A 20,736-nucleotide genomic window follows, 5' to 3' on the forward strand; every position below is an offset into this window, starting at 1 on the left:
TGTATAAGCAGGTTATTAACATTTATAATAATAGTGATAACAAATATAAACAATAATAAACATTAGGCAAGCCCTCGGGAAGCACGAAGCCAGCTATTTCTTCGTTAGAGGCATACACCTGTAGGTTTCACTTGATGGGACGTATCATCCTGGAGGACATGACCTGCTGCCGGAGGCGAAAGCCAGATGAGGTGACCTGAAGCACAGAGGTGGGTGCCCTGGGATAGCTCTTGGCAGCACCTGCATCATCTTCTGTTGCCATCTGAATGTTCTTTGCTTTCTCTTCAAAGCAAGCAGCGTTTAACTCCCAGTCAAGAACTAATGTAATTCTGAGGTGGTTGAGGGTGATAGGGATGGGAGTGTCCCGCCCCTATTAAGATCTAAAGCTCAAACCTTGAGCAAGGAGCCAAGAACCAAGCACGCATACCTCTCCTGTGACCCAGGTCGATGGAACTGATGAGAAAAACGTTAGGTCCACTCAGAGCTGGCAACTGGCAAAGCATTGCTTTCTCTAATAGAATCACTGTTAGTGTTAATGATACTATTTCTCTTTTTATTTTGGGAGACGGTCTCTCTCTGTACTTTAGGCTGGCCTAGAACTCATTGTGCAGACCAGTCTGGCCGCAGACTCACAGAGCTCTACCTGCCTCTGTCTCCAGAGGGATTAATGGTGTGCAGCACCACACCCAAGCTAATAGTAAATTCTGTATATTGTAAACACGCCTGATGTTCACTTTCATATAAGAGAAGACCTTGGGATGGAAAAAATTGGCTCCAATTTAGCAGTTTTCAGACTTTCTCTTGCTCCTTAGGTACTTTGAGGAAAAAAAAAAAGACTGTTAAACAAGCCTGCTGAACCAACCTTATGGCCAGGACTGGCCATCTTGAATATTCCACAGATACCCGGAGGAGATTACACAAGAATTACAGCTGCTTGCTGCAGCCCTGAAAGGGCAGTTTCAAACAGTTTGCCCAGGACCCTTGCTTAGGGAATGGTGCTTCCCACAGTCGGCTGGGTCTTCCTACATCAACAACTAAGACAATATCCCATGGATGTGCTCACAGGACAACCCAGGGTAAGCAAATCCCCATTGATGCTCTCTTCCCAGGTGATTCTTGATGGCGGGAGACTGACCATCGCATTTACTTTTAGCAGAATGGGATGGGCTGGTAAAGATTGAAGTAGCACAGACAGAGGAGAAGCAGGGGATGAGGAAGCCATGGTGACATGGCAAGCCACAGAAGATACGCAGAGGCTGGCTGCTCAGCCACTGGGGGCTCAGCGACACAAGTGGCAGGACAGCTCGGAGCAGAGGAAGAGCCCCAGGATGAGCAGTCAATGAGGTAGTGTTCAGGGCGGGAACAAGGGGATGATGGAGATAGAGTACAGACTTGAGGTAGAAGGAAGTGTGGGGCTGAAAGGAGCTGGAAGAGAGACACTGTGGTCACTGGAAGATCCCTAGGTACCTGCCAAACCTTTAGAGACAGGGTCGCGGCCACCCCAGTCCCAGGGTGGTGACAACACTGGTTGTTGTCCAAAGCTGAGGAATCACTGGCCTAGGCCTGCCCTGAAGCAGCGGCCAGGGGCTAAGGAATCCCCATTTCCTGCCCTTCAGGAAAGCCACAACACTAGGAGGCACCACACGGTGCACCTTCTCCTTGAGCCTGCTCCTGCCTGCGGCTCCTACCTACTGTCAAATGCTGAGGGATACAGAAGCAACCAGAGACCTTTGCAGGACTTTTCTTGACACCTATCATGTATGTTTCCGTCTTCTCTTTGCTCCCACTGGGCGAGACACACTCTCTTATTCCAGTGAAGACTTACACACAGCCATTTTGGGCCCCAGTGATCCTGGAGCTATGGTATTGAAGGACAGGTACTTTTGAGAGGATCCCTCAGCATCTGGTGTCCTCTGGGCACACTGCTTTGGGCAGCCAGCACTCTCACTGCCTTGTGTGTGTCACATCCCTGTGTTTGCCACTGTACTTAGCAGTGCCTGAGACTCCCACCCTTCTATCTTCTCACTGCCTTGTCTTCTGATCCAGTAGCTTGATGGCTGGGCACTGTGATGGGTTTATAGTTCAAACAACATGTATAGTTTTTAAATCATAATGTAAAACGCCCCTGAATTTAAGAAATAGATTGTTTGGTGGCAGGTGTTCCAGGTATATGTGTGTGTGTGTGTGTGTGTGTGTGTGTGTGTGTGTGTGTGTGTGAGAGAGAGAGAGAGAGAGAGAGAGAGAGAGAGAGAGAGAGAGAGAGAGAGAGAGGGAGAGAGAGAGAGATCTGCATCTCCATCCAAGATACACTTGAGGGTGATGGCTTCTCCTATGAAGGGCAAACCTGGCTGGGAGAACACTTTGCCGGGGGTGGTCTCTGAGATATATTTGAGTCCTGGGAGTTCCCTCTGCCTGGGAGGGGGCTAACCCTCAGCTGCATGGACACACCATTCTTGGCCAGCCAGAGTCCCACTTATCAACCCCACCTTGCATCCTGTAACTATAGATGTAAACCTTGAATTTTATTCACCTGCCTGAATCTCAGCTGGGATATCTCAGTGGGTGAAGGGGTAGCCTCAGGCTTATCTGCAGAGTGCGGATATGCACCCCTAACCTCAGCCTCTACTGAAAAGGAAGTGTTTGTGTGGACACAGATGTTTTTTCTCGTTCATCCTAGCAGCATCCCACCTTGCAGGAACTACACATAGAGCTGGCAGTGACCGAGTGACACTGACAGAAGACAAGGCAATTGGGGAGCTGCCAGGCAAACCATCCCCTGGGGGAGCAAGGACAAGCCCTGAGAGAATAATGATTTCAAGCCCCGGGTATTTGGAGGTGATGGGGAGTGACTGGGAGCAGGAGAAGCGTCACATGCTTTTCCAACCCATGAAGCAGCTCACTGGGTGGTTTACAGGCCTTGGCTTTCTGCCTGTGGGCTTTGTCCATTCTGCACAGAGCATGGCTGCAGCAGACTCAGGCAGAGAGCCAGGGCTCAGAGGACAATGTTTAGGATCATCAGTGTTATGAAGAAGAGAGAGCAGGGAATTCCCCAGAGAAGAGGACACAGATGGAACTCCAAGTCTGCATTTCATCTGTGAAGAACATGTGACTCAGCCTCAGAGTGATGTGTAGGGAGATGCCCAGGTTCCCAGCAAAACACAACCCCTCTCCACACCCGTGAGGCTGCTGACTAGAGCAACACATCTAGCTTTAGTATACTGGGAGGAAGATGAGGCTTGGGATGGGGGTGGAAAAAGGTGTCCTGCCTCTAGGAAAAGCCGCTAGTCATGGTCCTGGGTTAGAATTTGAAGCCTTTGCCATTTGTCTTCCACAGTGTCTGGAGTGTAATAAAAATACCAAGTATGTGAGAAACAGGAAATGTGACTAATATTCAGAGAAAACAGGCGAAAGAAGCCATGTAGGCATGCTCACGGACTGGATAGGCAGCAACCTTCAAGTCACCTGTGGGTCAGGACTACCAAGACACCTACATGTTCACCATAGACGGAAATGTGGGGGATCCATGCAGAAAAGAAGCAGTACAGAAAGAATGCATTTAAATGCCACAAAAAGGAGCTTTAGTACTTGATAAATTCTAGATAGACATAATAGCCAGGGTAGCATGAAAGATGCGGGCTTGAGACAGAATAGTGGGACACTGAAGGAAAGATGCTTAAAAACAAAACAAACCACATGTGCTTCTGTCTTTCACTTCTCAAACTTTTGGTTCTTTATATTTATGCTTCATTGATGAGTCTATTTTTCACTCATTTGGTATATTTTTATAACCGCTTATGCAGTTGCTTCTGGGATGGCTGCTTCAAATCTGTGAGATAATTCTGGCACCTCTGTCATCTCAGAGTTAGTTTGGAAAACTCTTGTTAAAATACAGCAAGTGAGCCAAGAACATTTGCCAAAAATGCAACATATGGTGGTTTAAACCAATCATACAAGGTTGGTTTTCACTCAGACACCAGCTAATATAATTCATAATCTTAATAGAATAAAGAGGAAATAATATAATTTACTGTCAGTGTAAAAGGAACATTTCACAGAGTGAGCACCTGGCCCTGGTGAAGTAAGCTAGGAAAAGGCAGGGACTTCTGCATTGGGTGAAAGGTGTTCTTTTACATTTGTGTTTATTTGTTTGTATGTTTATTTCTTGTGTGTGTGTGCATTAGAGTGGACATGTATGTATGTGTATGCATATGCATACCATGGCAACGTATACATGAAGTCAGAGGACAACTTATAGGAATCTGCTTTCTTCTTCCATCATGTAAGTCCCAGGGATTGAACTTAGGGACCAGGCAGAGTTGCATGCATCTTTGTTCTCTGAGCCATGTTGCTGGGCCACTGAGATAAGTTAAAAGACATCACTGTCAATGGTGAAATAGTAGTGTTTTCCCCAAGGGTGGGAGACAAAGGAAACATCTCCCCTACACTATTAGATTCTGTGTCACAGAACACAATAGTTATCAGATGCAGACTTGGCACAAGGACAGAGAAAGAGACCATTGGACCAGAACCCGGAGCCGTGTCAGTCACTCATTCTCTGACAAGAACATGGAGGTGAATTAATGGTGCTGGATTCAACAGCTTTCAACATGGATGAAGACATCCCATGGCATATTCAAGTAGTAGTTTGAGACTGACCACAGACTTCAACTTAAAAACTGTGTAATTACTAATAGCGGACCTAGGAGAATACTCTGGCTCATGCAAGTATTTCTTAGGAAGGATTTTAAAGCAACAAAACCCCAGACAATAAAAAGTTATGCTAAATCCTAATTCATCAAAAACAACAACAACAACAACAACAACAACAACAACAACAACAACAACAACAACAAAACGAAAAAACACACTCAAAGACATCATAGACAAAATGAATAGACAAACAAGACAGGAAAAATATGCACACAGCATCTTACAAAGTGTCTGTGATATATAGAGCTGGGTAACAGGGAACCTGGTAGGTTATTGAAATGACACTTCATGGTAGCCATCTGTCAGATGGTCCTATCAAAAAGTACTCATTAGTTTGCTGCCTGAACAGTCACTCAACACTATAACATTGGAGCATCATCTTTGGCCTTCTAGCCCAATATATCTGACAAACATGTGTGTGAGGCAGGAACTATTGAGGACTTGATTACCCTGTCTTGACAGAGTTCGGCTGTTGACTCTGCCTGCATCTAAGCTTGCCTATTTTTAGGCAGAGTTCTTTCTGTGGCAGAAACAAGGACATTGTGCACAGTGGCTTGTTTGCCACATTTGAAGCCAACTTCATAAGGAGGTTCTTTGATGCTCATCATCTTCTTTGAGGCAGGCTGGGTGTTGACAGGAGTTAACTTGTCAAAGATTATTTAGAATAATAAAAACATCTTTAAATGCCATATTCTGTAGGTCTCTGAGGCTTTTGAGGACCTTATTTAACTATCTTACCTTATATATATATAGAATCATATTTATTCAACCTAGGATATATATCCTTGTCATAAAATTAGACTAATATTTGACATGACCATGATTTGCATCAATATACAAAATTCAATACTGTTCGGGCAGTAAACCTTCTCAGTCAATTTTTCATTTTGGAAGCTGCTAACCTGCACTTCCGGTTCACTCAGGCATTTAAATTTTATTCCTGATAGGGTTGAAGGGTCTGATAGTGTTGAAGACCAGAGAGTTTAGTCTTTCAATTAAGCTTAATGGGTTAGGAGTTAAGATGTTTTTAGATAAAGATAGATATTTTAAGTTAATAGAGATGAAGATATGATAGATATTGATCTTCATTCAGAAATTTAGACCCAACAAGAGAGGGTCTACTTGTTTACTTCAAGTTTGCCAAATACAAATAGCCAAATCACTATGAATGTAACATAATTCCTGATTGTCTTATGGTTCTTCCTGCTGTATGTAGTTTATTTTATTTATGTGGAATAATATAAATGTATATGTTAAAAAGAAACATAATAAAAAGTACCAAAAAAGTACTTATCAAAGTTTCCTTCCTTCCTTCCTTCTTTCCTTCTTTCCTTCCTTTCTTTCTTCTCTTCCTTTCATTCTAAAACCAGGGGTATGTTAATTGAAATCACAGTAAGATAGACCATAGATGCTGGAAGAACGAAATTTGGGAGGGCAGAAAGAATAGCAGAGTAAGTCAGAAGTTAAGAGCAACAAAAAAACTCTCCAATCTTTGTGGAAATGTCCTGACCGTTCTCTACAGAGCCGACACCGAGCACAGTGGCTCACGGTTGTCCTCCTGAGCACATGGAAGACAGGAGTTCAAGGTCATCCTTAGCTGCATAGTGAGTTAGAAGCTGGCCTGGGCTACATAAAGCCCCATCTTAAACAAAACAACACAACACAGCAAATAAACCACAACCACCCCAGAATCCACTTACAGGCTGACCTGTGAGAAGTGAAATTTCTTTCTGGTAAACGGTTTTGCAAATCATCCTGTGCTAGTTACTTTTCTGTTGATGTGATCTTAAAAAGGGACCAAGGTGGCTTATAGAAGAGAGTTTATTTGATATTATGTATACAGAGAAATACAAGGGAACCATGGTGGGGAGTCGTGGCAGCAAGCAGCAGGCAGGGCAGCAGGAGCTGGAAGCTAAATCTCACGTACAAGACACCTCCCGAACCTCCCCAAACTGTCACCAACTGAGGCCCAAGGGCTCAAATGCTTGAGCCTGTGGGGGAGCAGTCTCACCCCAAATCGCTACATATTTCTAGCAGCTTCACTCTTAATGGTCTTCCTATTAGAATTCTCTAGAAGTTCATATGGCATTGTGGATTAAGGGAATCTGTGCTCACACAGTGGAACAGACAAGTGACAGCCAGATAGGGAGAGGCCAGGTGAAGGTGACTCAACAAGAGAAGTCAGGGCAGAGTGTTGGCTTCTGGCCTCACAAAGTGGCCAGGAGCAGCTGAGGCTAATCCACAGTGGCAGAACCATGGCTCTGGCATTGGGGATTCTGCTGGGAAGGTGTGAAGGAGCCTTCTAAGTTTGAAGGGGTGTTCCATATTGCTATGGATGGCATGGGTGCACGCATTTGTTGGCACCATCAAAACACACATGCTAGGTCCCTGCATCATTTGTTAAGTGTTATAACTAAGGGCAATGGTCTTGCTTTGACCGCTTTTATGCATAGGTCCACATGAAAGTTGTTGGTGTCTTATCTTCACCGTGGAGGGAGTCAGTAGTTCTCACTGTGGCAGGAGGGAGTTAGGTTTAGGAACAGGAAAGGTGTGAATGTTTCCTGGGCGTTTGTGTTGGAGGCAGGGATGTCTTTTGTATGTAACAGCAGACACAGGTGGATAGGTAGTTCCCTATCTGTCTATGCTTGTACCCACACCTGTCTCTCTCCTCCTGGGTCTAAGGTAGCATGAGGCACAGAGGGAAGCTCTGACCTGGGCCTCAGCTTCCCATTAGCCGCCTTTTCTCAGAGAACACAGTGACTGCAGGGGAAGGTAGAGGAAGCAGGCATCTTGCTTGGCCAGAGTATAAGAAGTTGCCCATGGAATTACAATAAGATCCTTCAACCCCAAAATGAAGCTACCCCAGACCAAGCTTAATTATATGACAGAGCTCTGTGGGGTATGGCCAGACTGTGTCCACTTGGTCTTTGGTAAGAGAGTGGTCAGTTCCACCTGGAGTTAGACATGGCTCATTGGTTAATAATACAGCTTGGGTACCCCTTGTCCCAACATTTAGGCTCAGATTTTTTTGTCTTATATTTTGTAATATTTCCATATAAGTAAGAAGACATTTTAGGGGTAATTTTAGGGATAATGAACCCCCCCAAAAAAAACCCAAAATTTGTTTATGTTTTGTGTCTTCCTGCACAGATGGGTTGAAGGTATTTGGTGGAATTTTTTTTTTTGAGGAAGGGTTTCTCTGTGTAGCCTTATCTGTCCTGGAACTCACTGTGTAGACCAAAGTGGCTTCAAACTCACAAAGATCTGCCTGTCTCTGCCTCCTGAGTGCTGGGGTTAAAGGAGTATATTACCACTGCCTAGCTTGGTGGAACATTTTTAGTGTGATTTTCAATTATTGTCTATAATGAAAGGTCGAGTGTGAGCTTTCTTCATGTGGCATTAAGGCCACATACCATTTCAAGTTTCTGAGCATTTTGGACTTTCAGGTTAGGGATTCTTAGCCAACAGTTGGGATGTGACTTGGTTTCTGTGAAATCAAGAGATGGCCTCACAATGGCTCAAAGCGACAGGGCTACATTCTCTCATTTGGGTCATTCAGAGAGCAAGCCACCCACGGACACTGCACTGGGTTTCACTCGCAGGCTGAAGGCCTGAGGTCACCCGCTTATCACAGGGTTGCACTGCACCAAACTCTTTCAGCAACACACATATTCACTAAATAAAAATGCATAAATGGGTCTTAGTGGAACCCCATGGGACCACTGCAGTTCCGCAGGGGTGGATGATGGTAGAAGGGTAGCCATGAGGGGTCGGGGCTGAGTAGAGTGGGCAGCCTCAGGTACTTTTCCAGAAATCGTGAGTGCTGGAGTCCCAGACTCCTTCACTCAGGGAGCTAATGCTAAAGGGAAGGTTGCCATGCGTCCTCAAGATTTAAATGTAAGTTAAGCTCCTGGAAGAGGTAATGAAAGAAGAGTCTTGGAAAGTCCTTGCCTAGAAGGGTCCCAAGGGGGACATAGGCAGCTTTCAGATGACTGGCATGTGAGGGGGCTGTCCATAGTCTGTTTGTGTGTCTGTTCTATGCAGTACAATATATGGGTTACCATGGTATGGAGCTAAGACTTGAACTCAAGACTTGGCAACAAGAGGCTCACCCTAGCTCCACTCTAAGCTCTGAGTATCCATCCCTTTTTCTCTCTACCAAGCACATCCTTAGTTTTGATGCTGGGGAAATTCTAAAATCTTGGGCTCAGTCAGTAAAGTGCTTATACCTAGGAGAACCTGAGTTCTATCCCCAGAACCAAATATAAGCCCCGTCTTCCTTAAGTAGTTTTGGTCATGGTATCATTCCATAGAAACATGAAAGTGTCTCATAAACCACCTGTAGGCGACCCATAATGGCCAGCGGGCCACAGTGCTGCAGCGAGGCACAGCTGGAGGGAAGCAGGCAGCACAGTGCTCTGAGTGTATCTGTCACACGATGAGACAAGACCACAGTGGAATCAGGACACCAAGCTCACTCTGCTGTACATCCTGAAGTCGATTATTGGTGGGTTTGTTCCAGCCAATGACCAACAAAGCTCTACAGCTCTATAGAGCTGTTGGTGTTACGTTGGTATTGGTGTTGTGCTATGATTCTTTTCAAGGCAGGGTGCCTTGACGTGAACCTCTCATGCCATGCTTGCTGCTTGAAGATACAGGTCTTGCGTTTTTGTTGAAAATTTCAATGTGATTGTCTTCCGTTTTTAACTAATGGTGACTTTTCCTTACAGATCTACTATGGTATGCTATAGTCAGCTTTCCATCCCCGGGGTAAATAATCTAAAGGAGATAGGTTGTATCTTGGCTCACGGTTTCAAAGATCTCAAACAATGACCTTTTGTTTCTTTCCTTTGCTTGTGGTGAAGGATCATGGTTGAGAATGTGTGGCCAAGTAAAGCTCTTCATGTCTTAGCAGCTTGGAAGCAGAGGTATGGAGGAATAGGCCAGAGGGGTTCACAAATATACCTTTATGGTCATCACTTAGTGACTGCTGCCTTCTGCCAAGCCCATCTACTTCCTGACTGCAACACCAGTGCCTTTGGGAGATGGTTCAATATTGACTACGACGAGTATGCTAAGTCAGCACTGGGGGCTGATGTTGGGTCAGGCTGTGAGAGATGCTGGTTGTACGTAAACTGATTTGTCTTAGAGAATTGCTGATTCCCCACGTGTCATCCACAGCGGTGAGATTCTACACACAAAGACTAGTTCAAGAGAGGTGGTGTGTTGCTCTCAAGAACTTTGCTTCAGCTCAATTTGCTTGATTTTTATAGTTGTGGTAAAAATCATGCAACATAAAATTAACCACCTGACTCATTGTTAAATATATATTTCAACAATATTAAGTATATTCACACTGGCATGCAGACAATATTTTAAAACAGACACATACCTACCATCTAGTTCAGACTTTCTTTACCCATGAACTTACCCCAAGACAAATGAAAACATGCTTTTACAAAGAGTTGAACACAAATGCTCATAAGGATTTTACATTATATTTCTTAAAAAAAAAAAAAAAGATAAACCAACAACAAAACAACCTACCTATCCCTGAGCCAATGAGCAAACAAAAATGTATCAAAAACTGGAATGACACTTGTTGTGAAGGAAAAAGGAAACATACCTGGGTGTGGGGGGGTACATCAAAACCACCTACCTTGCTAGCCTCCTGCAACAGTCGGCCTTCTGGGCAGAAGGCTCCTGGATAGAGCCATAGCACTAGCAACTACAGTTATCAGAGTTCCTTACCTGTTAGTAACCCTTTTTTGATACTTGTAATTGTTTTATTTCAGTGTAGCTCATTTCTTACTGAGTTCCTGGCTATAACATAATTACTACATGAGGATGTATAAAAGAGACTAGCCCACATAGGCTCCTATGTTTGATTTGAATTCCTGGTCCTCAGTTGGTGGAACTGTTTGGGAAGGATTAGGAGGTGTGGCCTTGTTGGAGGTATATCTCTGGAGGTGGGCTTTGAGGCTTCAAAATAGCACACCTTCCCCAGCCTCCCTCCCTCCGTCCCTCCCTCCTTCCCACCCTCCCTCTCTCCCCTGCTCCCTGCCCACCTCCACCCGCCTTATTGTTGTGTCTCAGGGTGTAAGCTCTCAGCTACTGCTCCAGTGCCATGCTGGTCTGCCTGCTTGTGTTCTACTGTGATGGTCATGGACTAACTCTCTGATTCTGTAAGCTCCAAATAAATGCTTTTTCTTATAAGTTGTTTTGGTAGTGGTGCTTTATCACAGAAATAGAAAAGGAACGAAGACGCTGAAAAATTTTTTTTGTTTCTTTATTAGTTCATTACATATCCTTGTCTGGGGCCAAGAGATACAGAAGAAGAGAGAGTCTCCAGGAAGAATGTGATTCTAGGGCGTACTGGCTCAGCGGTAGCAGGAAAAATGGAACCTATTACTTTGTCACAGTATGTTGACAGTCACCAGATGGTGGGGAGGGACATAAGGTCAGACCCACTCTGTCGCCACAAGTATCTATGTAGGACATATGAGTCTTATGACCAGGTTCAGTCAGAGCCCCTATGTGCCCTAGACTTATATAACCTGGGTCCAACAGACAGTTTCAAAGAACCCCAATGTCGTCAGCTCACACAGCTCTTGACTATGCGGCAACATCATGACCTGTTCCCCTGGAATATGACTTCTATTCTTGGACCCTGAAACCACAACATGTAGTCATTGTCCTTCAGTGGAAGGTTCTCGGAGAGCTGCAGAGTGGAAGCAGGGGTCAGAGGGTCACTTAGCACCGAGGTCAGGAGCCCTATACATTCAGTTCAGGCATCTGTGCTTCATCTTTTCTCCCTCGAGGGAGAAACTCTTCGTACTAGAGACATCACAAGGTCGTTTGAGTTGATATAAGAGAACTAACTTGAACGAAGGGACATTATGAGCACCCAGCTGTGAGCCAGATGCATTCTCAGTGGCTGCACTGTTGGGAACCTTATTACAAGATGGAAACAGTGACCCCTTAGACCTTCATGGGGCTCAGCTTCTCCAGCCACGAGAGGCTCTTAACAAACTGGGTGTGACTAACAGGACCTTTTAGTGAGCTGGAGTTCTAGGGGCTCAGGCAGCTTGGTGGCTGACGGGATTCCTTTGATGCTCCGATGTCATCTTTGATGCTCCGACTTCATCGTCCTGTGACTCCCACTTAGCAGCTTAGTGAAGACTGCTGAGCATAGTGTACTGGGAAAACTGGTCGACTTTCTTAGAATTTCAGGTCACCAGTGGTGTCTCGAGGGGCTGTTACTTTTAACACAATGAATTCATACGACCCTTTACAGATAAGTGGATATCACAATGCATATCCTGCAGCATCCTTGGGGAGCACAGGTGGCATGTATTTCTCTGAGGGACATCAGACCCTTGAGGCCCAAGGGCTCTGACTGACTCTGTCTTGGGCAGAGACAACAACAAAGGCCTAATGCTTAGTCAGGCTCACCTGGGCTCAAGGTGGAATTAATTCCACCGACTTCCCTTGTAATACCAAAGTGCCCATCATTTGGAGTCTTAAAGCCAAACAATGAATATTAACTATCATCCAGGGGACTGTTCTCTAGTGGCAGGTGTTGTAGACCAGTGAGGCAGAGAGCAGGAAGAGACCATGCTCGCAGCAGGTCCTGGGCCCACACACAGGTCAGTGTAGATGCCACACCCATCTCCACGAGACTAGAATGTCTGTCTCTCTGGAAAGAAACTGACTGTCAGTTCTGAATTCAGTGCGTACAGTGTTCTGGGCCTCCATGAGGCAGGCTTCAGGCTGCACACAGCAATGGCTGCCAACAGATTCTGGGGTTGACATCTCTATTCTTTTGTCTGACAAATCTGTGCACTGGCCTGTAAGAAAATCAATACTGCTTTTGCTGGTCCCCTGCACAGGTGCAGTGATGGATTATCGTGCCCCCCTCCCCAGCCCACCTCCAATTTTGTTATCACTTTGCTCTCCGCTTTAGGGCTGAGCATCGATACCATCTCAGAGCTCCCATGACCTTATCCCCTGGCGATCATGTCCCCAGTGACTGAGTGTCGGTGTGACCACAAAGCCAGCCTCGTATCTCCTGGGATCTCAGGGCCAATTTATGAGGCTCATGTTGCTGATGACACCCCGGAGCCTGGCAGGGATGGTCTTTGAGGTTTTACTGCCAAGCTGACCTGTGCGCTGTTCTATTACCCGTGTTTGAAGACGCACCTCTATTAGATCAAATCGCCTCCAGAGTCTGATTCCCTCAGCAGTGGCAGTGTGGGTGGCAGGCGCTCTGGAAGCTTCCAGGCTGCAGCCATCAGTCAAACGCAGCCCTGCTTATCTGACCAGATACCATCCCATCAGACGGAGAGGCCTCCCTCCTCTGGATGATCTGTAGCTGTCTGTGCTCAGCCTCCAGGAGGTAGGATGTGAGCAGGCCTTTAGACAACCTGGCCAGTGCTTTCAGGATAGGGGGGGATGGGGTCAGGCTGGAAGGAGTGAGGGCAGAAGTGAGGGGCACTGGGTCATGGAAGGTATTCTCCTTGTCCCTTCATGAAGTATGGAATTCATTACCATCTCCTAGACGATCTAGGAGGGAGGCACCTACAGGGGCCATCGTGGGTAACAGAGATACCTGGTTACATAGGCACAGAGTCCCAAGTCATTCCTGAATAGCCCCAAGGGACCAGCAGCACCTGTGACCACCTGTTCCCCTCTCTCCTGCTCTCTCTCCTTTCCACTGTCTCTTTATTGGACTCTCTTAGCCATCAGGCCTAGGAGTTTTTCTTTTGTTAGAAATAAGCTTGAAGTAAAAGAAAGCCAGGTAAATCCAGGTTAATATCTGAATTGTAAAATCATCCCTTTTCTACATGTAATTGTTGGGCAGGGCATACATGGTTTTAATTCCGTTTAATTTTACCATTTTCTTAAATCCTTGGCTAGCCTTCTTGAGAACTTCAGTGATTTTGGGAAACGTGTTTTAACTGTAGAGTGACTTAAGATCTAAAGGCCCAAACGAACTTTAAATTTCAGTAGAGGTTAACGCCAGCAACTGATGAGGGAAATCTCCATTTCCAGAGAGATAAAACATAGGGATGAGCATGGCATCTGAGTCTTCTGGCCGTCGCGGTCAGGTTAGGGCTACTCATGACACGCTAACCTGCTGGCCAGTGTGTGTGGTAGAGAGGCCGACGCTGGGACAGGTGGTGATGAAGCTGCGTGCAGAAGTCATTTGTCAGCTTCTCCTATCTCCTGCTAGAGGCCACGGACAGCCCCTTCCTTCTGCCGAGAGTGGCGCAGACTTCTAGCTTGCCACACTGGGTCCCTACCAGTGGACGTTCTGTCTGTACCCCAGCTCTAGGCCACCTTGTCCCATATTACTGGCATCTGTGGCTCTTCTGCTAGCAGCTCAGAACAAGCAGACACAGCTGTTAAGGGCTCCCTTGTGCAAGGAAGGGAAGGGAGGTAAGGTTTCCCAGCAGAGGAAGAGGAGGAAGAGATGGGATGAGAGATAAGGTGGGGAAAGCAAGAGTAGGCCGCTGTCTCTGAGGATGAAGGGGGCATGGAGGAGACATGCACAAAATACCTCATGTGCCTGAAGCAGCATGTGTGAGGTTGAATAGTCCCATAGTAGAACCCGAGCCTTCCTGAAGGCTACTGCCACTTTCTAACTGCCCACTGCCGGTCTTGTAGGTTTGAAAGTAGTTTTCTATGCATGAGATGGTGTGCCAATCCCAAACCCTGGGATTTCCACATAGGGACTGATGTTCCACTTCTCCTCCAGAAGATTCTTCAGCGGCTGCAGGCTGGTGTGGAAAGCCTACCTGGCTTCAGCAAAGACACAGGGTCCTTTTAGCTCTATCAGCACAGGTCTGAGAGACAAAACAGGTCTCCCTTCCTGTAATCAACCTGGATTTGTTTTCACAGTAAGACTCTGTAACATTTGTCTAAGGCTTTTAGCACTGAGAAGACAGTGAGCAGCCCAGAGATGTTGGGGCCAGGACCGGCTTCCAGCTATTCCCAGTGCCACGTGTTGGCACAGACAGAACTGTGAGACCCAGAGAGGCAGAGTGGAAGAGAGCAGCAGAGCTCTCTGTGGGCTGGTGAGCCCAGCTTTGGTGACTCAGCCTTCTCTGTGAGTGCACATGCTTGGTAGTGTGGGTGTGAGTGGACCCTGAAAAGAATCTCTATCTCCTGTAGGTGTTCAGCCTTCTCACTGGGTTGTCTTACTTGTTCCTTGTGGTAACTGTATGAACTGAAAGAATCCTTCTTACAGATTTAAAAAAAAAAAAAGCTAAGATTTAGAAGGGTGCAGTGCAGGGTCAGAATCCAGATTTACCTGAACCCGGATATGGGCAACGTCAATGTCAGGCCTGAGACCCCAGGAGACAAGGCTCATACCTGTGGCCCATAGAGGTAGACCTCACCATGAGAACCTCTGGCCAGGCTCAGGTCCATGTGTGTTACATTTTTTTACACAGCTCTTCACTTACAGTCAACACTTGTTAAGTGGGTAAGTCAATGAGTAGTTGTTTCAATGATAGATAGACAAGTGTGTGAATCTCAGTTCACACTGAACTGAGATCAATGCCTGGGGTACTGGCCTCAGGCCTCGGAAGTCAGACACGAATACTCTGGCTGTGTGAGTAGACTTGATGTATGTGAATCATCAGTTTGGCGTGGGGATGTGATTTTCAGGATGCTAGTTAGTTAACAATTCCGTTTGAAAGGCTTCTGTCTTTTAGGCGTCTCCCAGGGAGAGAGGCAAAGGGCATACATTCTTGACTCCAGCAATTCAACTGCAGCGTGTCAGCTTCCAGCAGGAAACCCCATCTGAGTGTTTGCTCCCCCGCAACTCTGAGAGTCGATAGTCACCATTTTAGGCTCTGGGCCATTAACACAGGGCAGCTGGAGACTGCATTCTCCATTGATCAGATAAACAAGTCCTGGGTATTTTATTACAAAGTGATGGACCGATTTAGGCATCTTTTCACCAACAATGAACTTACAGTGGATGAGAAATGGCAAAGGAGTCTGCTTCCTCCGGGAATCGGGAGAAAGAAGCAGGAAGCAGGCACGGAGCATGGACATGGCTATTCCAGACAGGAACATATTAAATTCCACCCAGACATTGCGTCAAAATTTGCAGAACAACGATTGGCTTTTTTTTTCTTTAATTTTTTTTTTGTTCCAGATTATATTTAGTGCTTCATTTCATACTTGTATCATAACTTCAGCTTTGCCTTATGGAAATAGATTGGTTGTATCTGTGAGTCCTTAGTGCATGTTTTACAGATGGTGTGCATAAGCAGGTCAGGCAGGACTGTGCCTTTTATGGCAGCAGCAGACATGACTGTCAGATGTAGCGTGAGAAGCTTCTGTGTAGAGGCATCTGGGAGAGAGCACTCGTGCCTCGCTTTTCTAGTATTGCTTCTAAGTGTTTGGAGTGTTTGCCTTCCACAGAGTCCCTAACAATACTTGGATGGAGGTGTGTGGGAACACACATGTGGCTTCCCAGTCAGTAAGCAAATAAAATAAAAATTTCATTCAACATTCAGCAAGCAAATGTAATAAAAAAAAAGCAACCTCCATCAAGGGCAAAATAATTCCCAACACTTATAAATCTCCAGCAGGAATGGAGACAGGAAAATACAAACCTGGGTCAGAAGCAACAGTTAGAATCTGCCAGGGAGACCCAAAAAAAAGGGGGGGGGGGGAGGGAGAAAGCAGTGACGAACTGCCATGTCCTGCCCTGTAGCTAATATCTCACTACTAAGTAGGGTGAACATATTCCCAGAGGCAGAGGGCCATCTGTCCACAGCTGGAATGTCTGCAGGTTGAGAAGGTCATCTGTCCATAGCTGGAGTGTCTGCAGGTTGAGAGAGCTGTCTGTCCACAGCTGGAGTGTCTACTGGTTGAGAGGGCCATCTGTCCACAGCTGGAGTGTCTGCTGGTTGAGAGGGCCATCTGTCCACAGCACAGAGTGACTGCACGAGGCAGGTCAGCACCTAGAATGTGAGTGACAGGTACAGAACTTCAGCTAGGCCATGTCAGTTAGATGGGGCTCCTGCATCAAAGTAGTTCAAAGGACAGACTTCTTCATATAGCTCTGAATCTTGGAAATGTGAGATCAGGGTGTCAGCGGCAGAGTCTGGTGAGAGCATCTGCTGGGTGCACACACCCATTTTGTCCCTCTGGATGCAGGCTCCTCCCTCTGATCACATCACCCCAGCACCGTCATGCTAGGAATGATGCCTTTGATTATGGGGAACACAAATGAATCCATTGTATGCATGGTGTCAAACACAGAAACTAGGACAACAGTGGGTGACCTGTGGTCATGGCAGAGTCTCCAGCTTGGAGGTCAGACATGGAGGCTCTTTGCTACAGGGTGATATCCCCACAGGGGCAGTACAACACTGCAGCTCTGGGCAGCTTTTCTGCCTTGGGGCCTGCGGGGTGTCCATGGATCCCAGTGCTGTCTTTCCTCCCTCAGGGTCATGCCCTTCCCCTCACTACCCTGGCTGCCACATGATTCTATACCCAGGACAGTCTGAGTTTCTACCTTGCATATTTATGATATGGCTTCTTGTGGCAGAGCCCCTGCCTTTTGGGGTGCATCAGTGGAGCATGGGTTGAGTTCCCAGTCTTAGCCTTTGTGTTCAGACCTCAAGTTTGTTCATTGGCCCTTAGAGAGGTCATCTGAGATCAGGACACCGGTGATGGTTTTCAGTGCATATGTAGAGACTTCCTAACAGGAGGTCTGCTCTAGTCTACAGTTCCTTTCCTCTCAGTGGTTCAGAGCATTGCTTTATTAGCTAACACACATCCATCTTGGGAGCTCTGCTTTTAACCACTCAGGTGACCAATGATCACCCAGTGCAACTAGCACTGCTTGCTAGGGGCAAGGGCCCTCCCTCTGGTCCACTCTTGTCTGCCCAGTCCGCTCCAGGTCTTTCCTCCAAGATCTGTTGCCCTGTGCAGACTCTGAGGCATCAGTGATCTGTCACAGATGTACCTGTCTGTTGGGCTCCTGCTTCCAGGCCCGTGACATTTGCTCCTGGCTGTTCTGCACCCATTTCAGGGCTCAGCACCCATGACTCCTCTCCCTTAGCTCAGCCCTCTTCCCACTCCATGACTGAGCCCCTGAACTGGGCTGCACTCACCCTTACTGCCGTATGAAGACCCTCTTTGAGCGTCTGAGAGATAAATGGCCCGTGTTTAGGTTCACGTTCAGTGTTTAGCCTGAATTAGACAGTTTATTGAGGGATACATCATAAAAGCTGATGTTGCAGTGACTGATGTATTGAGGTTAAAAAAAAAAAAGTCTGGGCTGAGCCATGGCCCATTGATACCTAGAAAATATTATACGTTTCTTGCAGTTCTGTTTTCTATTGCTGTAAGCACCTGGTATTGGAACAGTTCCTGCTAATGAACAGAGAAAAGTGGGCTCTGAGCATTCCTTATGGAGGAAAGCCTCTGTGGGTGAATGGGACGGGTGTCTGACAGAAGCTGGATTTCCTCCTGTGGGCTCACCCACACATCTGGGTCTAGAGTGTGGGTGTCCATCAAGAACACTGACCTGGGAGCTACCACTTCCTACTTCTGGGAATCCTGCTTCAGACCTCTGGGATTGAAAGCCTGTGAGGTTGTCAGGAACTAAGCCCATGTTAAGTCCCCCACAGAGGCAGGGCCAGCAAGCCTCGGGAGGGTTCCACTTCACCTGAGTGGAGACTTCTGGTGGGAGCAGAGCTGTGTGCCATGGCCTCTTCCAAGTAGTATTTCATGACTTTACCTCCGCTGCTGTTGATTGCTTGCAGAACACCCAAAATGATCCGTGCAACTAGCAAAGTTGGGTATTTGAGCCACTTCATCAATGATCACTTACCTCAGTTTCCTGCCCCTGTGAATAGTACAAATGACTGAATTCTCATCTCATGCTGACTCTTGCAAATTCATATAGTCTGTAGTAACTGTCCCTTCCTAGCATCGAGGAGAAGGAGCAAGGTGGTGCTGTACAAGGTTCCCACAGCAAATCAACAGGACACAGATTCTAGGCGGGGATACTTGACTTGTGATGTCAACCTATCTACAGTCAAAACAGGACAGCTTGCCCACTGCTCCTCTCTACTTTGCAAATATCTAACAGATACCAGTGATTTTCCTTAAATTAAAATCTAACACTTAAAACTTCTGATCAAGTTGTTAACCTGCTCACCGACGGCTTCTGACTTTTCAAGTATAAAAATTTCTTGGTGATTCCAGTTGACTGCTGTGCTGAGAACTCACAGCAGAGCAGCTGTTACATGTTTGCAGCTCTGGCATCAGTTGTTTCAGCAAAGAACTGAGAAGCCATACTTGCCCTGGCCTGGCTGAGGAGGGGCCATGGCCAAACAGTTCAGTCAGAGTGACACAGGGAGGTCTTGGGTAGTGCTTCTATCAATGAGGAATGTCCTTCCCAAAGAGGTTGTCGTGGGGGCTGTCCCCTGGAGCATGGGCTTAGGGATACCTGGCTGCAGAATGAAATCTCTCTCTCTCTCTCTCTCTCTCTCTCTCTCTCTCTCTCCAGATCACTTGGAGGGAAGGCACAGAGGAATCCAGATATGGGGAGCAGATGATGACCCATGAACTCTGTCTTTCCTGCTGCCCCTGAGGAGACAGCACCCCAAACCTGACAAGAGGTCTTCTACAGTGCAGGGGGCTTGTCACCTGCCAACCAAGGAGGGCTATCCACTCATCTCCAGAGAGACTGGATACTGGGAGACAGGTGGATGTGGGAAGCTCCTCTATTCCTTGCTCAGAAGGAGCTTGTCGGAGAAGACTAGCAATTTCCTCCTTGGTCTACTGGGTGAGTGATGCTATCCTGACAGGAGACTGAAACCACTGAGGGGCTGTGTGTGTGTGTGTGCACAGGAGTCGGGAGGAGGGAATAGCAGGGAGGGGAATAGGGAGGTTTGCTGGCTGGGTCTGTTGGCTATGGTCACAGGCTTCTGCCTAGTCTCTGGGCTCCCTAAAAAGGTTTCTACCTCTGGATGCCTGGTGTGCCCTTCGCCACCCTGGAACACTTACTTCTGCCACGTTGTTCTAACTAATCCAAGGCAGCCCACTGAGACTGTGCCTATGGCTGGACTCATCGCTGGGGTTCTGAGACCAGTCCTGGACCAGTGGCCTTGTGAGGCCTGGGACTGCCACACTGAGCTGCAGCCTTTCTTTACTCTTGTCTGCCTGTCTGTCCTTTTTCCTCCAACAGTCTGGGATCTCTGACAGCACTGAGAATTGGTGCACAACGAGGCATCTATTTTTCTTATTCACTTGTTTATTTGTGTGATATATATCTATATATTATATATCTATATATCTATCTATATATATATTTAAACCCGTGAAAACAAATGTGAGCATCAATGAGGGATAACCAATGGCAAGGGCAAGCAGCCTGTCTCCTTCTGGGCGGTGGCCGGCTGGGCATCGATCCTCAGTCTCATAATGTAGTCTAATAATGGCTCTATTACTACAGGCCGCCAATTGGCCCAGGCGCCCTCCAAATGAGCCACAAAGAAGCCAGCTTGTCAATATTAATTCTGCCCCGGAGATGACTTGTTACTGGAGAGCAAAGGTGTTCTGGCTGAGGCTGAACAACTTAACTCCTTGTCTCATAAAATTTAAGCTGCTATTGATCGCCTTCTTCTATTGTGTGAAAGATTAAACATGCGTGCTTGCATACACACACAGGCACACGCGCGTGCGCGCGCGCGCACACACGCGCACACACACACACACACACACAGGCACACTCTGGAGGCGGCGCCCACATAGACGCCCGCCTCGATCAGGCAAGCTCAGCCTCGTCTCCCCACCTTACCCTGCATCATTCAGCAACTCGAAGCAAATTAAATCAATGAATTCACCCCAGCAGATGGCCACTTTAACACTCAGTTAGCCTTTAGATAATTGAGCGTTGACTCCGGAATCATAAAATGGATGGCTCGTTTGTACGTTTTACTGAAATAGATCGCCGAGGTTAAATAAATGAAATCCCATTTGTCAGGC

The 20,736-nt window shown here is 46.7% G+C and overlaps 1 long non-coding RNA gene across 1 annotated transcript; it reads left to right on the top strand.

Annotated features, from left to right (window-relative positions):
• The first annotated feature begins 835 nt into the window (after positions 1–835).
• LOC311597049 lies at positions 836–19,571 on the top strand. The gene is made up of 3 exons (XR_014779073.1): positions 836–1,076; positions 11,007–11,131; positions 19,256–19,571. It is a non-coding gene; the product is annotated as an uncharacterized lncRNA (long non-coding RNA).
• The last annotated feature ends 1,165 nt before the right edge of the window (positions 19,572–20,736 follow it).

Source organism: Acomys minous (assembly GCF_964271855.1).
Source record: "Acomys minous genome assembly, chromosome: 5".
NCBI classification, from domain to species: domain Eukaryota; kingdom Metazoa; phylum Chordata; class Mammalia; order Rodentia; family Muridae; genus Acomys; species Acomys minous.